Below are 13,526 nucleotides of genomic sequence, written 5' to 3' on the forward strand. Positions count from 1 at the left end.
GACAACTTTGCCCTTAGTAGGTACTAAATGCTTTCTTTCTGGTTAAAACACCGCATCCAATTCTAATAAGCGTACAGGCGGTCTTTAAGTCAGCAAGTTTTCATAGCCGAAAGTTAGAGTAGGCGAAATGAATATGACAATATATATGCGACAAAATGAAACGGTAGGCGTTCTCTGAAATTTACAGGCAGTATTAATTCAATTATAATTGGTGCTGGTGACGACAATAAGTAATGCGGCGGGCCGGATTCGAACCTCCGCGTGTGAAAAACTTGAATCCCAAGAAGAAACAAAAAATTTTGGACACGCCATTTATAAAGTTAACAAATTGTTGACGTAAAGAACTCTCGAATTGTTTTTCTCGGAGAGCACACAAAATGTTAAGAGCAAAACTCGAACTTATCCTAATGACGACGGCTAAGCTTTACGCAAGTTGAGGCAAACTAAACTGTATTGATTATTTACTAATCAGGTAAAATTTTCCCGTTGTTTGCGTAAAAGAATGGAGATAAAGTTCAATCTTAGCTGGGATAACCTTTAGACTGAAAAATAGACAATGTCCTTCAGACTTCATCCTTGCCTTTTAGCATTGAGAACTAATTAGCTGACTAATGTGATGGAATTATAATATTAGAGGGAATATTATAATGAGATGAGGGGAAAGAGTGGCATGGCAGAATTGATGTCATTTTGTGGCATTCTGTCTTATTTCTCTAGGGTATAATCAAAATATTTTCTGATCAGCTCTATGTGAGATTAGGGTAGGGACCTACAAAGACATTGCGTAATGCGAAATAAATTTTTTCAATTTTATCATTAATTTTATCAAAAAACGTTTTCTTTTTTAGCCTTCATCAAAAAATTCAGATCATACACTTGCTCTTTCATCGCACACAAATACATGTACACAAACACACCCACACTCACACAAGACCCACAACCAACTCATAACTCACATAAAAGAAAAAGCGCGCTCACACAAATTCCCTGACGCTATTGCCGACTAAAAAATTTTTCCTTAGATCAAAAAGCATAAATTGTGAAGAAGATGAAAACTTTGCAAAAAGAAAAATTAATGGGACCACCAATAGTGCCAATGTTAACGAAAAAACCCGTTAAAAGAACTGTTGAAGTGTGCAATAGGACGAGGCTCACGAAAGATCCATATTTGATAGATAGACAGCGCGATGATGACATTAGTGGCCCCAGAGCTTGCATTTTAACGTGTGTGTGTATGCGTGTGTGTGTGTGTGTGTGTGTGTGTGTGTGCGTGTGTGTGTGTGTGTGTGTGTGTGTGTGTGTGTGTGTGTGTGCGTGCGTGCGTGCGTGCGTGCGTGTGTGTGCGTGCGTTTCCACGGAGCTATCGATTTTTGTATGTTTGTTAACATTTGGCTGATTTCCATTGTTTTTGTTCACATTTCTTGTATGCTTGCTTACTTTTCTGTTAATTTTCATAAAAGTCTTAATAAAATTGTTAACGAAAGAGTTTATGAATTTAATTTCAGAGACAAGGGAATATCTATGAACTTTTTGAATGAAATTTTAGCTAAAATTTTCAAAATTCAGTCATTTTTCATCAAAAACGCGACAACTGTTTTTGATTCGCATGCCCTGTTTAAACTTGCCGGAAGTAGAGAGCTAAAAACGCCTGAAATTTTGAGCAAATTTAAACGAGGGCTAGTTTTACTACCACTGCTCAAAAACTGTCCTCGAATGAAAACTGCGCCGGTTGTTTTGCTGAATTGCAATGAACATTGTCCAAAAATCGATATATTATGGATATATTACCATTTTTATTGCCATATTGTCGAATTCAGTAGAATTTGGAACATTTGGTGTATTAATATTATGGCTAGTTTGGTTCTAATTGCAGTTTTTGGAAACCAAAAAAGTGATTGGATTCAATGGGGCGATGGTTTTTTGGAAAAAAAATTACATTTTGTGTTCTTTTTTCCTATATTAAAGAGTGACTTCCTATCAAAAATTTTCACTGACATCTATTAATTACATAAAATTGAGGCTTATTCTCATATGTTATATTTTTAAAAGAGAAACTCATGAGATGAAATGACTCTTAGAAGATTGAATTGGTTTCATTAATTAAACAAAACAAGACTATATGGTGATGTCAATTGATACCTAATGCCCCCTAAGACTTTCAATATGAAAGTTTTTTTAAAAAATTAGAGTGAATTTTGTCACCTATTCCTTAATTCCGCCAACTGGTGGCTTAATGTCCATAAATAAAGGCGCCGTCTTTCCTCTAGAGAGCTTCATTGCAAAATTGTAATGTTCTCCAAAAAATACACGTTTTTGAAGTTTTTTTCAGATTTTTACGTTAATAATAGGCACCATGTGCTATGACAGCAGACATTATTAGAGATATGTAATATTTTTTCAGTGACAAACGTATATTTTTAACGGCGTTGAAACCGTTTCGCATAATTTAATTGAATTCGAATTTATTCAATGGTTTCATTTGAGTTAATAGTTAATAGTTTTAGTTACTTTGAAATACAAAAAAATTAAAATTCTATAATTTTTTGAACTCTCTCTTTTTTAATCTTTTTGACAACTTGACTCTTGGTCTCATAAATGAACTGCCGTTCTACTTTTTGAGGGAGCAAACATTTATTGAAAAATACTCCCAAACAAAAGGTTGCCAGACAAAATAGTGCAATAGAAGCAGACAAAATATTCCTAGGCAAAATAGTACCGAATAATTAAACACAGAAGCAATTGTAAACATAAGCTAAACGTAATTGAAAAACATGATCTACTAGTTAGGTTTCTGCATGCATTGCTTTGAATTATTGTGAATTAAGATTAAATCAAAAACTTGTTACAAATTACATATTTTGGCGAAAATTTTATGTTGTAATCAGCTTAATAATTGTTCAATGAAATACAATCATATGAGCAACTTAAGGAGTTTCTTTGTCAGTTAAGTACATTGTTTAACTCTATGTTTAGATGGGACTAATTCGTCTTGAACTGTTTTGCCTGCTTTGTTGGGACTATTTTGTCAGACTCATTTGTCTGGTTATATTTTGTCTGGGAATATTTCGCTATTTGGGACTGTTTTGTCCTTGACGACTGTTTTGACTGTTTTGTCCCTTCTAAACTGCTTTACTTCGAAAATCCTGGTAGTCAATCATAAAATAACAATGAATGGTGTCCTGATAATTCTGCTAAAACTTAAGACATCCTTGTAAAAGCAAAAAGCCTTCTACGAAATAGCGTGTGATTTGTTTGACATTATTTATAATATTGACTTGAGTACTAAACGTTTTTGCGCAATAATGTACTATGTAACAACGTGTATTATGTATAAGGCGCCATAAAGGGCGCAGCGGGTCATGAGGGTTGGAGAGAGAAAAAATCCCGAAGTTTCAACAAGGAATGTCGACTATCACAACAGAACGAAAATGAACTCGTTTTGTGACCAAATAAGCTCAAAATAATATAAATCACGATTAAAAATGGCACATGAGAGGCTAACAACCAGATATAGGAACCATCCTAATTATGCCTTAGGGTGTTTTCTCTTGTTCATTTCTTAGCAGTGCAAAATACCCCTTACTTTAAATCCCCTTTAAATATATACGTATCAAGATAACTGCTACAACATCAATATACCACAGTCATCGACGTTCGAAGTAACGAACGTGGGAGTCTTGGTAACCAAAAAGAAAAATGGTTGATGTTATTAGGGTGCTTAGGCCATTCAGTAATTTTTCCTGTTTCGCTTTCACCGTCGTTGCCTTCCATCTCCCCTCAACAACCCCCCTTCTACTTACACACACTCCCTCACACCACCCCAAACTCTGATTGTTACACTGAGTATGCACGCCGTATTGACAGTTGATTTTCTGTTGGCTCTTTATTGGCATAATTGACAATCTATTCACCAAAATTACCCCCTCCCCCAACCTTTTCTTCCTTTTTTTGCCGATTTCCAACTTTCACTCCTGTAATTCAATTAAACAGTCAGCCCAAAGCAAGAGACACACACAGACTAAATATAGTGCTCTTTATGTCACTTTCACAGCGCCGAAAGTTGAGGTTTGCCACAACCCAAATTCTGAATTGAAACTAGAAGCGTATTAAAAATTTGGTTCGAACTCTTTGGTTTGGAGCACTTTTTTAAAAAATAAAGTGGTATGTTAATGATATATTTACGATATTATCGATAATTATCGACATATTAATGACAACTACGTGATGTCCTAACAAACTAAGACTACAGCGCTTCCCAGGCCTAGGCCTCGACTTATGAAAAGACTTTAAAATTCTAGTAGGGGGGGGGGGGGTGGGCAATGTTGACTATAATTACACGGTCGAGCTTCCTAGTTAAAGTCGAGCTAATTTCTTTTCATGGGTCGAGCTTAAGTCTTTTTATAACAGAGAAAGTCAAGCTGAGGTCTTTTCATGGGTCCACCATTAGTCATTTCATAACTATCAAAGTCGAGTAAAGGTCTTTTCATCAGTCCACCATTAGTTTTTTCATGTCTTTTTTTAAAATTCGGATATCTTTCAATTTTTTCTGCTTCTGTACATACAAAAGCAGAGCTGGAGCAAGACTAAAAAGCTTTGCACCAGAGCAGTCCAACTTTAGAAACAGTTGGAAAACTGCCAAAAGCCTTAAGATTTCCAGCAAATCTTAAGATAAGAGATATGGCAGCTCGAATATATTACCACATTGGTTGATTCAATGCAACCAGCTAGCTTAAGTGTATTGTTTCTAGTCCCATTAGCCATGACAAAATGGCGGCGACATTGAGTTTGTTTTCCCTTCCAAATTTATGGACTATCTTTTTAAAAAATAAGGCAGGTTTTTGAGGGATTTGTGGTTCTTCTGAATCGTAAGGAATGAAGGAGTGTACAGGCTGACTACGTTATATGCAATACTGCACGGAAAATTTTTATGACCAAAAAGCAGACTTATGAAAAGACCAATGATGGACCCATGAAAAGACTTTAACTCGACTTTGTTTGCAAACATTGTGTCGAGCTTAATTCCAGCCCAAATTTCGGGTCGAGCCAAAGTCGTTTGTAAAAATTTGGGTCCAGCTGGAGTCTTTTGCGAAGACTTTGAGCCGAGCTAAAGTCCAGATTGTCCTAAAGTCCAGCTAACATCTTTTCATAGCTCAAATGAGCCGAGTATGGTCTTTTCATAGTGCATTTTGGTCGAGCATTGTCTTTTCATAAGTCTGTACCTAGACCTGGGTTAACAAAAATTCAAACACAATTTGGCGAATAATTTTATGACAAATGAGGCCTTTCTGATTCAGATTAAGTAAAACAAACTAGCGAAGAAAGCTTGTCAAGAGTTCGGTAAAAACTGGCACTGTCTCTGAGAAAGCTGCTTTGATTTCTTAAAAGTTTTGATTTCTTAAAGGTTTTGGATTCTTAAAGGTTTTGAAAGCAGTATTTTGATTTCTTAATGGTTTCTTAACTTATTTAAGTTAGCAAAACACGCTCTGTTGATGTTTTGAGTAGTGATAGGGAGAAACGCAACAGCGATGTAAAGAGAAAGAGACTAGTTTCTTGCAACTTAAAACAATTAATTTCTCTTGGTGTTCACCTCTATTTAACCCGATCCAATTCATAATATAGTGATTGTCATTCTTGGACAAAGAACTATTTAGGAATTTCAAGATGTACCCAAGTGTCTCGTGCTGAGATCAAATAGAGGACTTGAGTTCTAATTGAATATCTCCGTATACAGGCAAACCATGTGAAAACCATATTTATATATATATATATATATATATATATATATATATATATAACAAGGAGGCTCGGTAATGTGCGTTCGCAATATGATTTTTCGACCCCAACTATCCACGTTGTGATTTATTAGTCTACCAGACGAAGAGAACGAAAAGGCGCAAAAACTCTCATAACTTTCAGCAAACAATTAAAGCCGGATTAGAGAGCCGTTTAGACTTGTCATCAATGGGAGTACTGGACGACATACACCCAAAAACAAATACTAGCAAACATTAATTACGCCAAAACTCGATGAATATATTTAAACGACAGAAAATAACAAAATGAAGAACAATTCCGATAAAAACCGATCTAAACAAATCAACTGGTACTTCATTAGATGTCCATTGGATAATATATAAGATCTCTCAATAATGCGACTTGGTGACAGGCCGACAATAAAGAGCAAAAAGGACAAGATCCAAAATTACGATTCTCTTTTTTTTTTGAAAACAACAAATTGTAAATTGATTTAAACGAAACCAGTTCTTAACACCTCGGCTCATTAGGAAGGCTAATTTATAAGTGAAATAATTGAGACTTGTCGTTATCCGTAAGCTGTTGGACGACTGCAAAACTAACAGCGCCAATTGGGCCAACACATCAGTGTGATAATGCGGAAAGGAAACAGAAAACTGAGAATGAGCGAATATCCACAACTTGCAGATTCTTTTTTGTAAAAATCCGTGGTATCAAACCCAAGAAACTTGAAAATTAAAGAATTTAGAAAAAAGATTGTATCATGGTTTGCTGGAAAGATGATGTGGCCTATCGTTACAGAGACCAAGCTTCAAAATTAAAAGAAACAATATAAAAGAGACAAAGCCCAAAAGTCACCTGAGTTTTTTAAAAGAATTATTTTCAAAAGATCCAACAAACCACAAGCTTTGAACTTTAAGCAAAAAGAGGAAAATTTGCAACTTTTCAGTAATCTTGTTGTGCTTGTTATTATTAAAGCCAATTCATTGGACAAAACAACAGCAAATACGGATAAACTAGAAATTTCACAAACAATTTTATGAAGCCGCAGTGTGGGAGCCATTTTATCAATAATACATGAAAAAATAATTAGAAATTTTAAAAAGACGAAAGTGATTATCGGATTTGCTTTAGTCCCGTATGATTTCAACTGAATCTTCTAGGTAAAGCGTGCCTGTGAAAAAGACAGTAAAATGAACCACAAATAATGGCCAGCACCGAAAACTCACAAAATTCTTATAAAAACACATTTCTATGTTCTATAGACATCTGCCAAAACATAACCAACAGTAGAAATATTGTTTAAAGCAACAGAAAATTGATGAGTTTTGTCAATAATAAGACTTAGTCATTTGTTGACTACAAATATAAAAAAATTGTGAATATCAAAAATGTTTTCCTTAAAGAAAATAGTTGAAAGTCTTTAACATCGTTAGCTATAAACTGAAATCAGTAAAAAAATTCAATCAAAGAATCGTGGAAGCGTTTAAAGCTGTTTGATTGTCATAAAAATACCGAACGACAACAAAAAGAACGACATTTAGAGTCAAAAACAAAAAAGACTAATAATTTTTGCGAGAGCACGGATGCGCAGCCGTTAAAGCTGTAGGCTATTAAGTGAAGTCTTTGAACTGGATCTTTTTGCCCAACTTTTCAATGCCAATTGGAATTATCTTGTGTGATAACTTGAAAAGAGAACAAATAACAATCCCAGATTCAGAAAAAATATGCAAAAATTGGGAATAACAAAATTAATTTCTTAAAAAATTAATAGAAAGTCTTTAAAACATTTAGCTCTAATTTGATTGACAAGGATATGCCGTATGAATACGAAAAAAACCACAATTACAGGCAAATACACAAATCCAGTAAAGTTTGAGAGAACGGCTTCGCGGTCGTTAAAACTATCAGCTATTTACGGAAATCATCTATAATTTTTTTTGCTCATTTTGGCAATGCCAACTAAAGCTATAATTAGTATGTTTTTTTGAAAAGGGAATAAATAACTGCCTCAAATACAGGAAAACATGGAAAAATTCACAAAACTTTTGTCAAATTTCTTAGTAAGAATGTCAAAAAACATAACGTGCAAATAAAACCAATGTGAAGAGTATTTCTTTCTCTAGTGGGGATAATTTTTGACCTGTATTGAGACTAAGCTACATGTGGACAGAAACAATATTAAAAACTGACCAATTTCAAAGTTTCACTAACATTCTCTTAAAACAAATACATTCAAAGTCAAAAGAGGCATTAGATAATAAATGAGGGCATTGTATAAGCTCAATTATAGCTCTTTAAGATCCCATTTGAATCTGTAATTAATAAAATATAGTCATGTGGCTGCAAAAAGTTTTACAAATGAATCCAAAGCAAAGGGGAATCATTTAAAATTTACGAAAATACATTTTCAGAGCCATAAAAACTATGAGCTTTTCTCTGAAGACAAACTGTATTTTCATATGGCCTTGTTCTGTTGTAAAAAGGATTGATATTTTTTGATTCGGCCGAGATTGAAATTAATTCATGTCAGTAATCATTATATAAAAAAACAAAACTGCGTAAACATTTTTGAAAAAGACTGCGCCCTAATATAATCCGAATAATCATTTTTTGTAAGAATCCATGATGAGAAGAACCCTAGCACTGAATCTTCTCAGCATCGAAAAAAAACAAACAATTAGTCTTATATTTTTGAAAAATAGATCATTTATTAAATGAAATATTTCAATAAACCACAAATCATGCACTTTGTTTAATTTTTAATATTATTTCTCAAAAAACCGGCAAATTTTTATTTCCAGAAAACTCCTACAGGCAACGAATGTACAACTATTTTTGTAGGAGTTTTCAAAGATTATGGCAGCAGATATTAGGCCCCTACTTTCTGCAAATTTAAACGAAGTAGGAAACAAAAGCTTATTTGGAGCCTCTTTTTGAGTTAAAAAAGTATCAAATTCGAAAAATTTAGAAGAAATTTTAACCAAAAACTCGATTACAACGAGTTGACGAGCCTTCTATATCCATACCGTAAAACCAGTAACATCCTTTTTTGAAAAATTTTAACAAGTTTTAGCAAAATTAACGGAAATTTGGTCAAAAATTATGGAAAATGTGATTGAAAACAACGGAATTCACTCTACTTTTCTCAAAAGTTTAAACCATGATAACTCCCCGTAAAACACGAAAATCAAAACATATATTTTTTATTCCATATTCTACGCTGGACGAGCTTTCTAATGATACCAGACTCAACTCTCTACGATGAATATATCGATCGGCCACCCAGGCCTAGACCTCGACTTATGAAAAGACTTTAAAAGTCTAGTAGGGGGGGCCAATATTGACTATAATTACACGGTCGAGGTTCCTAGTTAAAGTCGAGCTAATATCTTTTCATGGGTCGAGCTAAAGTCTTTTCATAACGAAGAAAGTCCAGCTAAGGTCTTTTCATGGGTCCAGCATTAGTCTTTTAATAACCAGCAAAGTCGAGTTAAGGTCTTTTCATGGGTCCACCATTAGTCTTTTCATAAGTCTGTTTTTTTTCCCAGAACCGGAGCAAGACTAAATAGTTTTGCACCAGAGCAGTCCAACTTAAGAATCAGTTGGAAATCTGCCAAAAGCCTTAAGAATTTTGTCAATTCTTAAGTTAAAGAGTTTTTTCAGATCGAGTATATTACCACATTACTTGATTCAATGAAACCAGCTAGCTTAAGAATATTGGTCCTAGTCTCATTAGCCATGAAAAAATTTCGGCGCTATTCAGTTTGTTTTCCTTACCAAAATTATTAGCTATTTTTTTAAAATAATGCAGGTTTTTGAGGTATTTATGGTTCTTTTGAATCGTAAAAGGTGCATGATCACATATGCTGACTACGTTATATGCAATATTGCATGCAAAACGTTAATGGCAGAAAAACAGACTTATGAAAAGACTAATGATGGACCCATGAAAAGACTAATGATGGACCCATGAAAAGACTTTAACTCGACTTTGTTTGCAAACATTGTGTCGAGCTTAAGTCCAGCACAAACTTTGGGTCAAGCCAAAGTCTTTTGTAAAATTTAGGGTCCAGCTAAAGTCTTTTGCAAAAAATCTGAGTCGAGCTAAAGTCCAGAATGCCTTAAAGTCCAGCTAAAGTCTTTTCATAGCTCAAATGAGTCCAGTATGGTCTTTTCATAGCACATTTTTGTCGAGCATTGTCTTTTCATGAGTCGAGGTCTAGACCTGGGCAAAATTGTCTGAACAAAACAAACCCATTTGAGTATATAGTTCCTCACCCCACATGTGGGTCGGAACAAAAAGAATCTATGTAACTTTCGAAACTATAAACGAAAGCTGCATAGGGAAAATACGTTAAATTACGAATAGCTTGAAGAATACGTAGAATGGAACTGATAAACCATAAAACATGAGAGTAAAGTTGTATGCGGCTGTGAAATTTGCATTCAAGTTTGTTCAAAATTAATCATAAATTCTTTTTGATTCGTATGCATAACTTTTGGTCAATTTGTTACACAGTCAAAATCACATTTTTGTTGAACCAATCAGTCGAGATAGCTAACTTTCATTCGTATGCTCTTGAGTTTTAATTAGATGCGATCAAGCCTTACAAAACCTTGGTTGAACTTTTTTTTGGCATGTGTCAATAAAAACAGGTAAACAAAATCCCAAGGAATGCGGCAAGTACAACTGTCGTTAGTTATATGCATTTTTTGAAATTTGTAATTAAAAATGTACAACTGATTTTTAGTTCGTATAAAAGCATTGGTAATAAAGTTTTGCTCTAATGTTAAATTATTTTTAATTAATTTTCTCCAAAAAACTTATCCAAATAAAGTGTTTTATATTATGACTCGCAAATTATGATTTTTGCAGCATCGTAAAGAATTACGTGTGCTCCTTGCATTTAATATTTGTTCATTTGGAAGCAAACAATAGAAAGTTTACGCGCCGAAAACGCATTCATTATTATATAAAAAATGAAGCGCTTTCATAGTTTTGCGGGAAAAAATTGTTCATTTTCGGGAAAACGCAAAAATATCAATTTTTCTAATGTGATCTGGGATTTATTCATGGTTTTAAGAATTAGTTCAACACATTTTGACAAATTATCGGTGCATTTGATTATCTTAAATTTCAACCCCTTTTTTCAACCCCTTTTCAAAATACAGCAAATGAAATATGAACTTTTCTAAAACCCTAAAACAGCAGAACCAACTTCTTTTTCAAAACAATGAAGGTTTAATCTTGATTCCCAAACACATCTTGACGCTGTAAATATACAAAACAGCCGAAGTTTTTTCAAGGTTCATCGAGATAATGATTTCTTTCCAGGAGTATAACAGAATTTAGCAAGATGTATCTTGTAATTTCTCTGTAAAAATCTGTAACAATTTGACGAAAGAATGTCTAAAAAATAGGGAGAACATTTAAAGTTTAGACCCCACGACCGCAATAAACTTTGTCATTTAAAAAAGATAAGCATTATAACATTGATCTTTCGTGTTATGGAGATGAATATAGTTGAATTTAATGTTTCCAAATGAAGGTGGCGATTGTTTGAATGGGAAGTCCTGCATCTTTTTAAAATTCTGAGAAGCAATCCAAACCAGCCTTCTATGTTGCTGCAAAATCTGTTGCCAACTAATAAAATACATCCTCTAGATTAAATATGACAAGTCTTCATCCAATAATGTCAACAATTAATTTCAAGAATAAAATCAGGATAATTCTTTGGGGAAAAAACAAAAAACGTTAACCAATCTGAGGTCCCAGACGAAATTGCTCTTTGGTCAGAAATACTTGTCGTGGTCTCGAGCACGAATAACAAGAATTTTATTTTTTTAATAATTGAATTCAAAATGACCTAAATGTGCAAAACTTCACAGGTATTATTAATCCGTATCAGTATGAAAATTTACAGATCCGTCTAGATATAGATAAACTGATATGTGTTAATTTACACCTTAGTTGTGAACAAGTTTTTCCCCTTGCCGTATATGGCAAGTACTAGTGCAGTTTTTTGCACTTAACACATTGTTCTCCCTACCTGAGAACATGTCATTGCTATCTACTGGGAGGGTCGGAGAGTTGGTTACTGATCGTGTTTGGTGGTGGGAAGGTCGAATCTATCTCACAAATTTATAGTTTATGTACATTGATAAACTTGTGGTATGAACAAATTTGAATCGACGATTCGGTTCAAATTAGAAGCCATTATTCAATTTCACTTCACCAAACATCAGGTAAGAAAGTTTTCTTTATATATCGAAGTTTTAACTTAAGTTGTTAAGTTCGCTACTTCTCGATATATCACATCCTCCCTCCTTTTTTAAGGAGGTTTGTAGGAATAGCTTCTCCAAATCTTTCTGGTTGTTTTTTATTTCTGCTTGAAGTTCTCGTGGCCACTGAAGGTTGTTCCCCTTCAACTACTGAGGTTTCTTCAGTAGAGTTGGGTGATGCCAAGTCTATGTCGTCCCTACTGCTCTCAGACTGTAAGTCAGTAGATTCAGTCTTGATGTCGTCAGGTTCCAACCATGCAATTTGGTTGTCACTAAAGAACCGTCTTGTTTGAATTCTCCGGCTGGATGAACGAAGTGTTCATTCCTTTACGGATAATTAAAGTAGCTGGAACCGTTGGTGAACTGTTCGTCGGTTTGAAGAGGACTCGTTCACACAGATCAAAATCAGTGACTGCTGGCAGTCTTATTTTGCGTCCCAGTAGCAGTTCTACAGGAGTTTTGCCCCGCGTCTTGGAAGTGTTCTGATGTGTCATCAAAGCCCGCTGTAGGAAAGCGCCAAATGACACATTCAGATTTGGACTCCAGGCTTGAATAGCCCGTTTCACTGTTTGGACCGCTCGTTCAGCAATCCCATTTGCTCTTGGATGGTAGATGGGAGATTCCATCTTTTTAATCCCAAGTGATTCACACCATTGCTTTAGGTCACTGTTCACAAACTCAGGACCATTGTCTGATACTAATGTTCCTGATATCCCAAATGTTGCAAAGATTTGACTCAAGTACACCTTCACTGTTTGTGAGGTTCTATTTCCCGCAGGGAAGGCTTCTATCCAACTTGATCCCGCGTCTACTATCACTAAGATATTACCTTGATCCTTAACGTAGCCCCAGTCCATGTGGAGTCTTTTTTAAACTTCAGCTTCCGGCCAAGTAGATACTTTTTTCCCCAGGCCAGGCCTGTTTTCTTGGCATTCCTTACATTTATTAACATATCGAAGAACATCTTGACTGATGCCGGGCCACCAAGCCATCATTCGAACTGCTGTTTCAGTTGCATTTTTGCCTGGGTGAGTCTCATGAGCTTTGGCCATCACCATGGGTCTTAGTTTGGGTGGAATGAAAGTCACAACTCCTCGAAAGATGATTCCATAGTGAATGGTCAAGGCGTCTCTCTGTTGTTCAAATCCTTCTCTGCTTCTGAGCGCTGTTTCCAGATGCCGCTTTTTGTTCGTTTGATGACATTTTGAAAGAGTCGATTCGATCCCAGCTCAGTTTTGATGTTTGACTGGGTCACCAGGTCAGATTGGACGAAGTAGATATGGTCAAGAGCAAAGCAGACTCGATCTTTGTCATCGTCATCATCAAATTTTAGTTGGTTCAGAGCATCAGCGTGGGGGATCTGTTCTCCGGGTGTATACTTCAATTCGAAGTCAAATCCCATCAGCGCTACGCCCATCTTGTAATTCTTGCTGATGCTGTTTTCGGAATTTCTTCGTCTGGGGCGAAGAGATATTTGAGAGGTCTGT

General features: G+C 35.1%; 1 protein-coding gene across 3 annotated transcripts in view; it reads right to left on the reverse strand.

Annotated features, from left to right (window-relative positions):
• Positions 1 to 13,526, reverse strand: part of LOC142344108 (uncharacterized) — a 121,151-nt gene that overhangs the window by 48,138 nt on the left and 59,487 nt on the right. The gene's annotated exons all lie outside the window — the stretch shown is intronic.

This window comes from Convolutriloba macropyga, chromosome 8 (genome assembly GCF_964194025.1).
Source record: "Convolutriloba macropyga chromosome 8, txConMacr16.3, whole genome shotgun sequence".
NCBI classification, from domain to species: Eukaryota; Metazoa; Xenacoelomorpha; order Acoela; family Convolutidae; genus Convolutriloba; species Convolutriloba macropyga.